Raw genomic sequence first — 18,332 nt, 5'->3', positions numbered from 1 at the left:
TTAGTAATGTGGCATTATACAAGATCAACTCCAAAAATTCAGTCGCCCTCTTACACACAAAAGATATGGAAGCAGAGAGGGAAATCAGTGAAGCTTCACCTTTCACGATAGCCACAAACAGCATGAAATATCTTGGGGTAACTCTAACCAAGGATGTGAAAGATCTATTTGACAAGAACATTAAGGCATTGAAGAAAGAAATTGAAGATGATACCAGAAAATGGAAGGACCTTCCTTGCTCTAGGATTGGACGGATCAACATAGTAAAAACGGCAATTCTACCAAAGGCAATTTATAGATTCAATTAAATCCCCATCAAGGTCCCATCAAAATTCTTCACAGATCTTGAGAGGACTATAATCAACCTTATATTGAAAAACAAAAAACCCAGGATAGCCAAAACAATCCTATACAATGAAGGATCTTCTGGAGGCATTACCATCCCTGACTTCAAACTCTATTACAGACCAGCAGTGATGAAAACAGTGTGGTACTGGCATAAAAACAGAGAAGTCGACCAAGGGAATCGTATAAAAAACCCGAATTTTAACCCACAAACCTATGAACACCTGATTTTCGATAAAGGAGCTAAAAGTATACAATGGAAGAAAGAAAACATCTTCAAGGAATGGTGCTGGTACAACTGGATGTCATCCTGTAGAAGAATGAAAATAGACCCATATCTATCACCATGCACAAAACTTAAGTCCAAATGAATTAAAGACCTCAATATCAGTCTGAACACACTGAACCTGATAGAAGAGAAAGTGGGAAGTACTCTACAACAGACGGGCACAGGAGATCACTTCCTATGTATAACCCCAGCAGCACAAACATTAAGGGCAACATTGAATAGATGGGACCTACTAAAACTGAGAAGCTACTGTAAAGCAAAGGACACTGTTACTAAGACAAAAAGGCAACCTACTGACTGGGAGAAGATCTTCACCAACCCCACAACAGACAAAGGTCTGATCTCCAAAATATATAGAGAACTCAAGAAACTAGACTTTAAAATGCTAATTAACCCAATTAAAAAATGGGGCACTGAACTGAACAGAGAATTCTCAACAGAAGAAGTTCAAATGTCCAAAAGACACTTAAGGTCATGTTCAACCTCCTTAGCAATCAGGGAAATGCAAATCAAAACAACTTTGAGATATCATCTTATACCTGTCAGAATGGCTAAAATCAAAAACACCAATGATAGCCTTTGCTGGAGAGGCTGTGGAGGAGGGGGTACCCTCATCCCTTGCTGGTGGGAATGCAATCTTGTGCAACCACTTTGTAAATCAGTGTTTCGTTTTCTCAGGAAATTCGGGATCAACCTACCCCTGGACCCAGCCATACCACTCTTGGGAATATACCCAAGAGATGCCCTATCATATGACAAAAAGCATTTGTTCAACTATGTTCATAGCAGTATTATTTGTAATAGCCAGAACCTGGAAACAACCTAGATGTTTTTCAATGGAAGAATGGCTGAAAAAGTGTGGAATATATACACATTAGAGTACTAAGCTGCGATAAAAAAACAATGACTTCTCGAATTTTGCATGCAAATTCATGGAAATAGAAAACACTATCCTGAGTGAGGTAACCCAGATCCAAAAAGATGAATATGGGATGAACTCACTCATAATTGGTTTCTAGCCATAAATTAGGGTCACGGAGTCTACAATTGGTGAACCTAAAGAAGCTAAATAAGAAGGTGAACCCAAGGAAAAACATATAGTTATCCTCTTGGCTATGGGAAGTAGACAAAATTGCCAGGGAGAAAAGTGGGATCTTGGGGGTGGGGTGGGATAGGAGTATTGGGAGATAGGGAGAGAAAAGTGAGAAGGGGAGAATGGGGGGAACTTGGGGAAACAGGATGATTAGGATAAAGGAAGGTTGGATAGGCGAGCACAGAAGCACAATTCTTAGTTAAGGGAGCCACCTTAGGGTTGGCAAGAGACTTGACCCTAGAGTGGCTCCCAGGAGCCCAAGGCGATGTCCCCAGTTAGTTCCTTGGGCAGCTGAGGGTAGGGTACCTGAAATGACCCTAGCCTATAGCAATACTGACGAATATCTTGCATATCACCATAGAACCTTCATCTGGTGATGGATGGAGATAGAGACAGAGACCCACACTGGAGCACTGGACTGAGCTCCCAAGGTCCCAATGAGGAGCGGAAAGGAGGGAGAAGATGAGCAAGGAAGTCAGGACCACGAGGGGTGCACCCACCCATTGAGACATTGGGGCTGATCTATTGGGAGCTCACCAAGTCCAGCCTTACTGTGACTGAAAAAGCATGGAATAAAAACGGACTCTCTGAACATGTCAAACAATGAGGGCTCCTGAGAAGCCAAGGACAATGGCACGGGGTTTTTATCCTACTTCATATTCTGGCTTTGTGGGAGCCTAGCCAGTTTGGATGTTCACCTTCCTAGACATGGATGGAGGGGGGAGGACCTTGGACTTTCCACAGGGCAGGGAACCCTGACTGCTCTTTGGACTGGAGAGGGAGGGTGGAGGAGTGGGGGGAGGGGGAGAAGGGTGGGATGAGGGGGGGAATGGGAGGCTGGGAGGAGGTGGAAACTTTTTTTTCCTTTTCTCAATAAAAAATGAATTAATTTAATTATCTCTTTATTGATGATCCAACTTCTCAGTTTAGAACTTACATTTTTCTCTTGAGAGGACAACACTCTACCTTCTGTATTCATATGAGAATTAACCACCTTGGTCCTGGGAACTCTGTTCCATCATAACTAATAGTCACTTGAGTTCTTTCAGCTTACTGATTCTTCTCTTCCTTTATCATTTTTAAACACAAATTTACTTTTTATCCTTATTGCCTATCAGTATTTTAATTTGTTACTCTAAGATAGCACATAGTTTTAGTTTGATGTGATAAAGATGCTCGTTCTTGGTCTTCATTTTCTGTTTTTGCAACTGGAAGCCTATAATTTCAAGACCTCTATTCTCTGGGGTATATTTTATTTTCGGTGGGTATAGTGGTACCATTTGAGTTTAGAAAATGTTTAAATTCATTTTGATGTCTTCTTCCGATATAAGTGGCTGAGATTTATGGCCTTTGAAATGAATTAATAAATGAGTATTGAATCAAACTCTTCTTTATGTATATTTTGACATTTGAAAAATAATTCCAATTTTTATATTCATAAACATACTAGAAGGTACATGAAGATAGAAATGTGATTTTGTAACTAATCATTGGATAAAGACGGAACCTTCTGTATGCTATGGCAAAATAGTAAGGATATATAGAAAGAGGTATCAAGATGCAGATATAAAATAGATTACAGAAAGTACTGAGAACTCCTCTCCACAGATGCCATGTGTAACAAAAGAGAACATTTTTTAGAAGAGCCAGTAAGTTCTCTTGGAGAATGCAAATACATGTAAAAGTTGAGAATTTACACATGGCAGAGCTCTTGATCACTGCCTTCCCACCACTGTAAGTTACTTTTACTTTCCTGGGTTTCATTTTTTTTTCTTACTATTCATGTGTACCTAGTCCAATTTGTTCTACCAGGATAAAAAAAAATCTAAATAGATGTTCTATGGACACTGATGTGCACTTATAGTAGTGGATGGAAGGGCACCACAGGAACAAAACATCATTTTCTTGCAACAAAGAGAGTATAACCTTGGTGTTAACGTCCACTGAATGTGAGTTTTGTATTGTAGGAATATCCTTGATATCTTCAGAAGTCCAATAGATTTCTTAGTAATTTTTATCAGCAAAAGAACTATCATGTTTCACTGTATAACAGATAAAATAGGAAGTAAAAATGGCTATTTGACCACCTACCTTAAAGTCTGACAAATAGCGACCTGATTAGGCTACTCAGCTGAAAACTTATGATACTTTTTTTAAAGGTAGCTGGAAAGAAAATGATTAAAACAGAAGACAGAAAAAGAGCCAAGAGCCAAGATAAAAAAAGCCAGGAGGTCACAGGAAGAACTGAAAGCCAAAGTAGTCTCAGGTTTTAAAATCTAATCAGATAAAGACTTCCTCCCCCCCCAAAAAATGCTTTCATATTTCAAAACTGTCATGAACTAGTTAATTTACTTTTACCTTTAATTCACATAGATTTGGAATAAAATACCTTTAGACTGACATTTTCTAATTATTCCACAACTCTATGTTAGGAATGTTGGGGTTAGATAACTTGTGGATATATTCTTGTTTGTTTGAGTAGAGGTTCATGAACTTCAGAAGCATTTATTTTAGGGGATCTAGAAACTATTTTAAGTTTGATGTGGTTATCATGGTAATATTTCCTGAAGCACATTAAATGTGAATATATGTGTTTTAAGTTTGGAGGATGGAAGCACTGAGCACACTAATAATAGTAATCATAATAGCTGGCTTCTTTGTCTATTTTTCTACTAAATGTGCTTTTCCTATGAATGTTAGCAGATATTCTGCATGTGCCAAAATGAGACTTTTCTATTACCTTCTATTACTTGAGAAAAATGAAATTTTAGATATAATAAAATTCATCAATCAATTCAAATTGATATTACCAAAAGTAAAATAGTGAGTGGATCTGACTCACCCTCATGAAACTTTTAAATCTGAGTCTAGACAACACAGAAATTTTAATATGGCATATTTTCCAGATATATTTGATAATAGAGGGGGACACATGACAGAAAACCATATGCTTTTATCACTTGAGAATTGTTGCTTGCTTATAATCAAGAAAATAAAAAAAAACTTCTGTCATAATACTTCAAGGATGCAGTTATTCCAGGGACTGCAATGAGCAGTTGTGTTGTATGGTTATTTGGGGGAAATTATAACATTGCCATTGTACCTATGGAACAGAGATTGTTTTGTGACTACAACATACCTTATCCCATAGCCATGAGAATAAAATGCAAAAAAAAAAACCCAAGAAACACAGAGACATATACACACAAAAACAAAAATAGTGATAGATAGGACTATGGTAATGAAAATGTGGCTATTAACATTTGGATCATATAATGCCAACAATCATATAATACAGGAAAGGTGGTCATCATAATCCAATACTTACATGAAATTCTGACTGCTATTCTTTTCTGTCTCCCAACTGTACTAGGTTTTGGAGCATGCTAAACTCTACTGGTACTGGAAGGTTGATTGAAGGACCTTTGTGACACAGGTTTCGCCCATGCCAAGGATGAGACTATTTAGTTAAGAAACTGATTTTGAGTTGTTTATGGTTTTGTGAGCAACATGTGCCCATGTAAATAAGTATCTCCATAAAGTTAATGATTTATGACGCTGAACTTGAAGATAATATTTTCTATGGTCTGTTAGTGTTCTATCTGGAGTTAAAATGCCTTTCTTATTTCCCTCAGCAAACTTCAAAGAATTTCATTGAAGTGGTGGGTTTCCTCTCAGGCCCTTCAGATTATATAGTAAAAATTAGCCTGCTGATAGATAGATTCTAAGCTGTACATAGAAAACCTAGCCATTGCAATGACATATTTATGATTGTTAAGACAACAAATTGTAGTACTTTGTTGTACAATAACAGAAAACTAATAATATTTTTCTGCTGTGATTTAGTGGGCAAGACATATTTGGTAAATTCATTGAGCTAAGGAGAAACAACACAACTTTACCTGTCAAGAAGTTCAAGTTTTAGTCAATTTTGCCTATAAGAACATAGAGATCCCATTATAAAATTCTCAGGAAAACACTTTGATTTGAACTGATCCTTATGAAGACAATGGCCATGAAGTTATGAGTCTTTCAGTCATTTACTCTTCCCATTTTTTCTCCTCTTTTGCTTTTCAAAAGTAGTCAACATCTTGCTGTTATAAACTCAATAAGTATCTTTTCCTTTTCCTGGAGAGGGATCTCAGACCGAAACTGTAACTGAAGAAAGCAAGTACCTTAAACATGCTGTTGCCTAATTACAAGCATTTCATGAACTTGTAATCAAGTCTCTATTATTTTCTATGTTTATCTTCTTCAAAATTGCTAGTTTCATTTGAGCAATTTACAGTATTGATTGGTCATATTATTACATTTGTTTATTGCATATTGATTAAATGGTCAGTGAAAATGAACCAATTGTGAAGGTGATCAGTATGAAAACCACTCCTGGGTAGTTTGTAATTCTGAAATGTAATACTCACATTTTTTTAGTATTTAGGCTAATTACCTCACTTATAGGAAATATCCAAGTTACATTTTTCCCTTGCCCTTTCCCACACATGTGTCAACATAATTAGCAGAGAAAGTAAAACAACTGTTTAACTGATTATTGAACTTTGACTGCTGAAAGAGGGCATCACAGCTTAAAGTGTTTCTTACCAATGAAAATTTTTACCAAAAGCATAAAGGACTAGCAAATGATATTCTTATATGCTAAGAAGTTCTTTTGTTGGAAAGAAAAGTAAATATGAATCATGATTTCTGACAGTTGTTGTAGAAACTATCATCTGAAAAGGCTATTAGTTATCATAAAATAAAATTTCCAACACCTGATAGGCTAGAAATCCTAATTTTATATATGCATTCTTGAAAGTTTTAAATTATTGCTTGAAAAAGTGAAGTTTATTAGTTTGGAAGGACCGACTAAAAAGAAGTTATGTTTTGCCTGTTGAAAGAAATATGTTTTATTATACCGTGCAAATAGACAACTGACACAATCAGTGCTGAGCCAAACACATAGAGGATTTGAATGGAATGCAATTCATAGACCCTGCTTTCAAAAGCATAGTTATCATCTCCAAGTATTCCTGGGAGATTTGATACTTTCTGATTCAAAAATGCATGAAATATTTTATTTTACTCATAGGTAAAAATCAAAATGCCCCTATTAATTTTAATGGTTATTGTGAACTTGTTACATTTTCCTATGCCTACCTAGTACAACACAGAATTGCAAATTTAGTATTTGAATATTTATGTTTACTATTTTAATAAAGAGACCTAATTTTTAAAACAAACTTTACAGTATATCCTTTCCTCTTTTGGATATGTATCTACATCTACATGTATTGTTTTTCTTGAAGAAAATAAATCATTTTATCTCTTTTCAAGACCAGCATATCTCTTTTGTTGATCTAAAAACTGAACACTGATAATCTACAAATCATCCAGATTTCACTGAAGGCAAATATACTCCTTTTCATAAATTGAATTCCAGAAATTGTTTACTATACTAAACAGCAACATAATAGTAGGAAAGCTTATTTTTTGAAGCCTTTTCCACACATACTTGACAATTATTCAGAAAATAAAACATAGTACAAATTTGATAAAACCAAAGTCTAGGGTGAGAGTGAAGATAAATGAAAAGATGGAATATTTTAATGGGCTTAAAGAACAGGTACTTCACATTATTTTGGTTTAGAAGCCTTTAGAGAGATTTAAGAAATCAAGTTGTTAAAATATCTAAGCATTTCAATACATTAAGGAAGATACCCACAAGAAAAAAGAGCTTTGAATAAGTACTGATGGCATGGGAAAATAAACAAATTTAATGATTAAATTCAAGGAAAAAAATTCAGACATTAAATTCAATCAAATTATAGTATACTACATGGGTCAATTATGAATAACATGGTTCATAATAATCCAGATCACACAAAATACAAATAATGACTTTTACCAAGTCTTTATATCAGTATAATGGGATAAGACTGCAATAACAATGAAGCCTTTATACTTTGGATAAATAGGAGGAAAAATTGTGTTGAAAAATATTTAATATTGGAAACTGGAAAAATAACATTCTAAAATAATAAAAAATATATTTGTCTTTATTTAATTGCCCAAGAAATAGCCAAACATTTGAAGCAATATGTCTTTGGAGAAGGATGTAGTAAAAAGATGATTTTTAGTTCAATTTATTACATTTTTTTTCATTTTATAGGGTGCATTATTGCCACAATGACTGTGTAGAGGTCAGAGGATCAATAGTGATAATGAGTTTTCTTCTTCCACCATGTGTTCCTGTGAATCAACTCCACGTCAGTAGTTTTGGTCGCAAATGCCTTTGTGAACTAAGCCATTTTGCTAGCCCAGGAATTTGATTTTGAAAATATAAAGATCCACAGCTGGAAATATGCAGAGAGTGAAAGATTTTGAAACACTCAGTCTTAAATGGAATTTCTTAATCGAACCCATCCCTTCAGTGTTCAGAGAGCTATGCAGAAGAGGACTCAGAAAGATTGTAAGAGCCAGGATGAATGAATTAAATGAAGGAAACATTATTCCAGACAAAAAAGAAATGAAGCACATATGAACTTACAGAAACTGCACAAGTAGAATCCAGACAGGGTCCCAGTTATAAGAGGGGGACGTGGATGTCAATTCCCGTCTCATGAAAAATCTATCTCCAATTGACATCTACTTATGAAGGAAAACTTAGTTTTCTCCAATGGAATCTTTCTACTTGTACAAACTACACTTAAGGGCAGGCCCAATTCTCAGCCATAGACAGTCTGTACAAAAGAAACTCAATGGTATTTTTGAAGATTTTTTTTTCTCACTCATCTGCTTTGTGAAGTCTTTTACCTTACTGGTATTTTTGGCCTGTATATTATTGTCCTAGGATTTCTATCAATGTGAAGAAAATCCATTAAAATGACAATTCTTATAAAGAAATACTTAAAACAGGCAACTTACAGTTTCAGAAGTTTAGTCCATTATCAACATGGAGGGACACAGTGCTGAAGAAATATCTGAGAGTTCTACATCAACAAGAAGTGAACTATGTCAGTGGGCATAACTTGAATACAGGAAACCTCAAAGCCCATCCACACAGTGACACACATCCTCCAAGAAGACCATACATACTCCAACAAAGCCACATGTACTAATGGGGGCTATTTTTCTTCAAACCACCACAATTGTGGTTTCTGATTTTGTGGGGGTTTTTGTTAATTCCTGTTTTCGATGTTTCTTCCTTTTCAATTTTTAAATGGTTTATTATTTATTATTATTATTATTATTATTATGGGCATAGTTTCCCTTGCCTTCTTTCCTTCCAGTCATTCCCCTCCACTTCCCCTATGTTCCCACTCTCCACCTACTCCATTTCTATTCAGAAAGGGGTCGGTACCCCATGGGTAGCAACAAAGTATGGCATATTAAGGTGCAATAAGACTAGAAAATTTCCCTTGTATTAAGGCTGGTCAAGGCAACCCAGTACTTATATCTTACTTTTTTTTCTGTTTTGGAATTCTGTTTTTTGTGGATTTTCTTATTTATTTGTTTGCCTGATTGTTTGCTTTTTAAAAACAAAGGGTAAGAAAAGGGGGAGCATGGAGTCAGATGGGTAAGGAAGCAGAAAGGACTTAGAAGGAGTCAGGGGAAAGGAAATCCTGAACAGAATACATTGTATAAAAATAATTTCAATAAAAAATGTAAAAAATACACAACTATTACTACTTTAAATAATGTGCTTAGATTATCTTATTAAGACTTTAAAAAGAAAAGCTAAGACTAAACATACATTGATGTTTGCATAATGACAATGTACCATAAATCAACTTGAGTAATGTACATATTCACCATCAGTTAATTTTGAAAATTATGTCAATGATAGATAATATATGCAGAAATATACTGTCATAATGACAAGCAAATCTTATAAGTCCTTGTGCAATAGAATTATAGAGATTTTGGCTAACATGCCTTTCCAAACATGTTTTATTGTTTCTAAGATGTTTCTATGGGCATTACTGTGTACTGCAACTGTTCTTCATCTTTATTTTAGTTAGAGTAAGAAACTTACTTAAGGAGATTTAGAAACAGGGTTCCTGACAATGGGGTTTGTTGCTATATGTTTGTTTTATTTTCATTTTTTATATAAAGAGGATTCACTATATAAATATTTACAATATTTTAGAGAATAAGCATAATGTGCTCTATCAACACAAAGCCTTTATCATGTTTAGGGCTTTCCATTTTATGTTTTTATTTGAAAATTTAAAATATTATATAAGCACCTGATAAGCATATAGCTTTTATTTTCTGTGCTCATTTCTATTCCTTTCTCTGCTAGCAAAAATTCCTCTTACGACCTTCTGTTAAAGGACTTAGTTGAAAATAAGTTTAAAAAATAATTTTGTGCAAAATCTATCTTTTCAAATTGTTCAATATTTTTATTAAGATTCCAGAGATCATAGCGTGTTTTGAGAAGTTTCAGATTACAGAGCCAACACTTTAAAAAAAGATAAAGGTTTTCCCATAAAGCAGAAAATGGCATGCTATAAAAATGACTATTATTTGTGCCAGGAATATTATTCTTCACTGTGCTATGGTGCGAGAGAATTGTCTGTATTCTGTCAATCATGTTTTAAATAAACGGTGATTTGCCAGGCAGGAAGTATAGGTGGGAAAACCAGACAGGAAGCAGAAATGATGCAAAGAGAAAAGGAGAATTCTGGGAAGGAGGAAGTTGATTAACCCCACTCCTGCCCAGATCACCGAAGCAGCAGGATGTGATCTGCCCCACTGAAAAAGGTACTGAACCATATGGCTAACAAAGATCAGAAAAATGGGTTAATCAAGATGTGAGAGTTAGCCAGTGAGAGGCTAGAGTTAATGGGCCAATCAGATTATAATTTGTGGAGACCTATGTATGATTTTCTTTAGGGCTAAATAGTTGTGGGGTACCAAGTAGGAGAAAAACACCAACAAACAAGCCATCCCTCATGTTACAGTGCTATGTGTATATGAAGGATATTGAGGATTTTCACCTATACTTCTAGCACAAATAGAACATTAAACTTTCAAACACCTTGTTATATACAAAGAATCCTATAATTATTGTACACCTGTGAAGAATCTGATTGATCAATTTGATTTATTTTGTTTTTAATGCGCAGAAAAATAGGGATGTTGTTCTTTTTAAAAGCCAAGTAGTAGGATGTACGTATCCTTGAGAAAGGAAATTGGATATGATTGGGGATCTCTGCATTCTTTTTTTCCTAATTAAAGGAGCAAGAAAACCACTTGATGTAGTAAGTTAGTAATCAGAAGGCAGAGAAAATAAAATGATGCTGAGTCAATTTCAAGATATTTAGAGCTCAGAGAATATACTAGAGAAGTATTCCTGATGTATTTATCACTGATGCTTTGATTAACAATAAAATGTCAGTTAAAGGTAAATAAATGAAGTGTGGTAAGATGATGTTTAAGAGTCTAGTTGAAGAGATAAAATGGTTCTATGATAGAGCAGAAAGTGGCAGGAGATGTAATTCCGAGTTTATGTTATATAGCCCCAATCAAATTTTAAAATAAAATAAAATTTTACATTTATGATCTATATACTTTAATTTTCTAAGACACATAGATAGATAGATAGATAGATAGATAGATAGATAGATAGATAGATAGATAGATGATAGATAGATAGATAGATAGATAGATAGATAGATAGATAGATAGATGAGAGAGTAGATAGATAAAAAGTGAGACTATGGTCATTTACTCTGAGTTAAGTAATCACAGGTCAGTGTTACAAGTTGAATGAAATGTAATCAGACAAATTCTCTGAACACATTTTGGATGATCTGTTGCTCCCAATTAATTTAAAAAAATAGTATATATTATAATTGAGTTCCTACTAAATGTTAAGATTAGTAATTATATTTACTCTCTTCATACATTAGAGCTTACAGATTTTTGCCTATGAGAAATGTTTCTAAAATGCACTGAACACTGAAGCACTGGGTATATGATCCATAGCAGAGAGCACAACAAGACAGAATTTGTGGCACTACTGTTATACAAAGTCACAAAAATGAAGGGCATGCATTTTCTAAGCCCTCTCATTACCTCAGCTTTGTACCTGAATCCTTATGGTCTTTTTATCACATTGATTTTTTTATAGATTGCTGCAGTCTCCTGGTTGGGATCCTCTCTTTTTATATCATTAGAAACCTTGATTTTTAGTCTCCATTTCAAAAGATGACACTTACACAACAGAATTTTCCATTGCCTCCTAAGGAAGATCATTGCCTTAGTTTGATTGCATTTACCTACTTCTGGAAGTGGGGGCTTTAATTCAGAGCATTTGTTTTACAGAGTTTCATGACCCCCTACAATTCTAAAACATGAATTTTATAGCTTAAACTTTTATCTCACCATCTCTAGGTTTGTCCTATATGTCTTTGTTTAGATTCCATTTGCAGTATGTATTGGGCTCACCTTATGAACTTAAAAGTTCTTTGACTTTTTTTGGGGGGATAAAATACATCATAATTGTGTGTAAGATCTTTTTTCTTTTCTTTTTTTATTGATTTTTTTTGAGCTCTACATTTTTTTCTGCTCCACTCCCTGCATATTCCATCCCCTTCAACCCTCCGCCAAAGTCCACATGCTCCTAATTTCCTCAGGAGATTTTGTCTTTTACTACTTAATTGTATTCCTTGGCCAGAGTGCTAAATTGATATTTTGTAACTAGTTTGAATTGAAGGAAAAAGTTTACATATGAGAAACTGAATTGTAACTCCAAATCTATTTTTAAAATGTTCCTATTCTCCTGTACCAAAAGATCCACCACAGGGGTGAGTGAGTTCCTGACCTATGACAGCAGCCCAGGAGAGAGAGAGAGCACAGACATTTCTCAACCCTCTATACTTCCTGGTCATTCTGCAGGGGCTATGCTCCCTGACTCCTGCCTCCCTCTTCCTATCCCATCCCAGCTTTCACGCAGGAAACCCCCCCTTCCTCTCTTCTTTGGGGTCATAAGATTCCCCAGCTCAGACCGTTTTGGCGCTGGGACTAGGTGGTAAGCACAATCGCACGGGAGTCCCATTGTTTCAATAGCCTTCCTGCATCAAGGTAGGCCTTTTGTCTGCCAGGTCCCTGGCCAGCTAGGGGCTCTGATACTGTACCGGAAGATCCATCACAGGGGTGAGTGAGTTCCTGGCCCATGGCAGCAGCCCAGGAGAGGGATCACAGACATTTCTCAACCCCCATACTTCCTGGTTATTCTGCAGGGCTATGCTCCTTGGCTTCTGCCTCCCTTTTCCTATCCCATCCCAGCTTACAACCAGGAAACCCCTCCCTTCTTCCTCCCTTCTTTGGGGTCATAAGATTCCCCAGCTCTGCCCATTTTGGCACTGGAACTGGGTGGTGAGCACAGCCACGTGGGAGTTCCTTTGTTTCAACAGCCTGCCTGCAGCAAGGTAGCCCTTTGTCTCTGAGGTCCCTGGCCAGCAAGGGGACTTGATCCTGTACCAGAAGATCCATCAGGCAGCATTCGGAGGAAGAGATGGGCAGGCACCAATGCAAGAATTGCTTCAACAATCTGAAAAACAACATGAAAACTCCAGAACCTAGCGAACTTACAACAGGAGTACCTGAACACCCTAATCTAGAAGAGGCATAAAAAATTGACTTTATGAAAGTGATAGAGTCCCTTGAACAGGAGATGAAAGAAAAGGATGAGAAGAATAACAAAAAGGTTGAAGGAATGAGTAAATCTGCAAATGATATCATAGGAAACCAAGAAAAAAAATCAAACAGATATTGCAAACAATTCAAGACTTGAAAACTGAAATGGAGGCAATGAAGAATACACAAACTGAGGGCCGTCTGGATATGGAAAATCTAGGTAAATGAACAGAGACTACAGAAACAGGAAAAACAACAGAATACAAGAGGTAGAAGAAAGAATCTCAGATACAAGGACACCATAGAGAAAATAAGCACACAGATCAAAGAAAACAGCAAATCCAACAAATTCTCATCACAAAACATTCAGGAAATATGGGACCCAGTAAAAAGACCAAACCTAACAATAATAGGTGTAGATGAAGTAGAAGAATTACAGCTTAAAGGCCCAGAAAATATATTCAATAAAATTATAGAAGAAAACTTCCCCAACCTAAAGAAAGACATTCCTATGAAGGTTCAAGAAGCATACAGAACACCAAATAGACTGGATCAAAAAAAATCCCCTCTCCATATAATAATCAAAACACAAAACATACAGAATAAAGAACAAATATTAAGAGCTGCAAAGGAAAAAGGTAGAGTAACTTATAAAGGTAAACCTATCAGACTTACACCTGATTTCTCTAAGGAAACCATGAAAGCCAAAAGGTCCTGGATAGATGTACTGCAGAAACTGAGAAACAATGGATGCAAGCCCAGACTACTATACCCAGCCAAGCTTTCATTCACTATCAATGGAGAAAACAAAATATTCCAGGATAAAAACAAATTTAAACAATACGTAGATTCAAATCCAGCATTACAGAAAGTAATAGAAGGAAAAACAAAAACCAAGGAGTCCAATAATGCCCATAATCACTCAGACATCTAGCGACCCTTAACCAGCACAACTCAAAGAAGGGATGTAGTGGCATAAATGAAGGCAGAGAGGAATTATAATAAAATATTCAGCTTTAATTAGGAAGAAACGTACAGAACCCGCGGTTCCCACGGAGAACAGGAAAGCAGAAGGGAAGGGGGGGGAAGCACACCAGCAATATTCATTAGTAAAAAAATATTCTCAGCTAAAAGCAAGGTGATTGGCTGAGGCTACCCCTACAAAGGGAAACACACAAACTCTACTACAAAAAAAAATAACCGAAGTTAATAACCACTGGTCATTAATATCACTTATTATCAATGATCTCAATTCACGTATAAAAAGGCACAGTCTAAGAGATTAGATACAAAAAGCGGATCCAACATTCTGCTGTTTACAAGAAACACACCACAACCACAAAGACAGGCATCTACTCAGAGTAAAGGGTTGGGAAAAGGTTTGTCAAGCAAATGGACCTAAGAAACAAGCAGGTGTGGCCATACTAATTTCTAACAAAGTTGACTTCAAACTAAAATCAATCAGAAGAGATGGAGATGGGCATTTTATACTCATAACAGGAACAATTCATCAGGATGAAGACTCAATCCTGAATATCTATGCCCCTGGTATAAAAGTACCCACTTATGTAAAAGAAACATTACTAGAACTCAAGGCAGACATCAAACTACACACACTAATAGTAGGAGACTTCAACACTCCTCACTCACCAATGGACAGGTCAATCAGACAGAAACCTAAGAGAAAAATAAGAAAATTAATAGAGGTAATGAATCAAATGAACTTAACAGACATCTATAGAACATTCCACCCAAATAGGAAAGAATATAGCTTCTTCTCTGCAGCTCATGGAACAATATCAAAATTTGACCACATTCTCAGTAACAAAGCAAACCTCCACAGATACAAAAAAAAATAGCAACCACCTGTGTCTTATCAGATCACCATGGAATAAAGTTAGAATTTAACAATAATTCTAACCTCAGAAAGCCTTCAAACTCATGGAAAGTGAATAGTCAACTACTAAAGCACACCTGAGTCAGGGAAGAAATAAAGAAAGAAATTAAAGTCTTCCTTGAATTCAACGAAAATAAAGACACAACATACCAAAACCTATGGGACACTATGAAAGTAGTGCTAAGAGGAAAGTTCATAGCTCTACGTGCCCACATAAAGAAAACAAAGAAAGCTCACATTAGAGACTTAACAGCACGACTCCAAGTTCTAGAAAAAAAAGAAGCAGACTCACCCATTAGGAGTAGAAGACTGGAAATAATCAAACTGAGGGTTGAAATCAACAAAATAGAAACACAGAAAACAATCCAAAGAATTAATGAAACAAAGAGCTGGTACTTTGCAAAAGTCAACATGATTGACAAACTTTTATCCAAACTAATCAAAAGTCAGAGAGAGAAAATGCAAATTAACAACATCAGAAATGAAAAGGGGGACATAACAACAGATACAGAGGAAATTCAGAGAATCATTAGGTATTACTACAAAAGCTTATATGCCACAAAGATGGAACATTTAAAAGAAATAGACTTTTTTTAGATAAATACCATTTACCAAAATTAAATCAAGACCAGGTAAACAATTTAAATAGACCTATAAATCAGGAGGAAATAGAAGCTGTCATAAAAACCTCCCTACCAAAAAAAGCCCAGCACCTGATGGTTTTAATGCAGAATTTTATCAGAACTTCTGAGAAGAGCTGATACCTATGCTCTTTAATGTGTTTCACATAATAAAAACAGAAGAGTCATTGCCAAATTCTTTTTATGAAGCTACAGTTACCCTGATTCCAAAACCACACAAAGACACAACCAAGATAGAGAATTACAGACCAATCTCACTCATGAACATCGATGCAAAAATTCTCAATAAAATTCTGACAAACAGAATCCACGAACACATTAAAAATATTATCCATTATGATCAAGTAGGCTTCATCCCAGAAATGCAGGGCTGTTTAAACATACCAAAATCTATCAATGTAATCCATCATATAAATAAACTGAAAGAAAAAAACTATATAATCATTTCACTAGATGTGGAAAAAGAATTTGAGAAAATTCAACACCTCTTTATGATAAAGGTTTTGGAAATGTTAGGGATACAAGGATAATGCATAAATATAATAAAAGTAATATATAGAAAGCCAACAGCTAATATCAAATTAAATGGAGAGAAACTCTAAGCCATTCCACTAAATTCAGGAAGAAGACAAGGCTGTCCACTCTCACCATATCTCTTCAACATAGTTCTTGAAGTTATAGCATTAGCAATGGGAGAACAACAGGAGATCAAGGGGATTCAAATCAGAAAGGAATAAGTCAAACTTTCATTATTTGCAGATGATATGAGAGTGTACATTAGTGACACCCAAACCTCTACTAAAGAACTCTTACAGCTGATAAATACTTCAGTGAAGTGGCAGGCTACCAGATCAACTCAAAAAAAAATAATAATAGCCCTCCTATACACAAAGGATAGAGAAGCAGAGGGGGAATTCAGAGAAACTTCATCTTTTATGATAGCCACAAACAGCATAAAGTAACTTGGGGTGGCTCTAACCAAGGAAGTGAAAGATCTATTTGACAAGAACTTTAAGGCATTGAAGAAAGAAATAGAAGATGACACCAGAAAACGAAAAGGCCTCCCATGCTCTTTGATGGGTAGGATCAACATAGTAAAAATGTCAGTTCTACCAAAAGCAATCTATAAATTCAATGCAATCCCCATTAAAATCCCTACAAAATTCTTCACAGACCTTGAAAGAATAATAATCAACTTTGTTTGGAAAAACAAAAAACCCAGGATAGCCAAAAAAAATCTTATACAATAAAGGAAGTTCTGGAGACATTACCATTCTTGACTTCAAATTCTATTACAGAGCTACAGTAATGAAAGCAGCTTGGTACTGGCATATAAACAGAGAAGTCGAGAAATGGAATTGAATAGAAGAACTGGATATTAACCCACAAACCTATGAACACCTGATTTTGAGAAAGAAGCTAAAATTATACAATGGAAGAAGGAAAGCATCTTCAACATATGTTGCTGGCATAACTGGATGTCAACCTGTGGAAGAATGAAAATAGATCCATATCTATCACCATGCACAAAACTCAAGTCCAAATGGATTAAAAATCTCAACATCAATCTGAACACTGAACCTGATAGAAGAGAAAGTGGGAAATAGTCTACAACATATGGGCACAGGAGACCACTTCCTATGTATAACCCCAGAAGCACAGACATTAAGGGAAACATTGAATAAATGGGACCTCCTAAAACTGAGAAGCTTCTGTAAAGGAAAGGACACTGTCATTAAGACATAAAGGCAACCTACTAACTGGGAGAAGATCTTCACCAACTCCGCAACGGACAAAGGTCTGATCTCCAAAATATATAAAGAACTCAAGAAACTAGACTGTAAAAGGCTAATCAACCCAATTATAAAATGGGGTACTGAACTGAACAGAGAATTCTCAACAGAAGAAGTTCAAGTGGCCAAAAGACACTTAAAGTCATTCACAACCTCCTTAGCAATCAGGGAAATGAAAATCAAAACAACTTTGCGATACCATCTAACACCGGTCAGAATGGCTAATATCCAAAACTCCAATGATATCCCAGGCTTTTCCAGACCCAGGCCAGCTGGCCTTGGTGAGTTCCCATTAGAACATCCCCATTGTCTCAGTGTGTGGGTGCACCCCTTGCGGTCCTGAATTCCTTGCTCATGCTCTCTCTCCTTCTGCTCCTGATTCGGACCTTGAGATTTCAGTCCGGTGCTCCAATGTGGGTCTCTGTCTCTGTCTCCTTTCATCACCTGATGAAGGTTAATATTCAGGAGGATGCCTATATGTTTTTCTTTGGGTTCTCCTTATTTAGCTTCTCTAGTATCACTAATTATAGGCTCAATGTCCTTGCTTTATGGCTAGAAACCAAATATGAGTGAGTACATCCCATGTTCCTCTTTTTGGGTCTGGCTTACCTCACTCAGGATAAAATCGGAC

Source organism: Microtus pennsylvanicus, chromosome X (assembly GCF_037038515.1).
Source record: "Microtus pennsylvanicus isolate mMicPen1 chromosome X, mMicPen1.hap1, whole genome shotgun sequence".
NCBI classification, from domain to species: Eukaryota; Metazoa; Chordata; class Mammalia; order Rodentia; family Cricetidae; genus Microtus; species Microtus pennsylvanicus.
Note: the sequence above shows the minus strand (reverse complement) of the source record.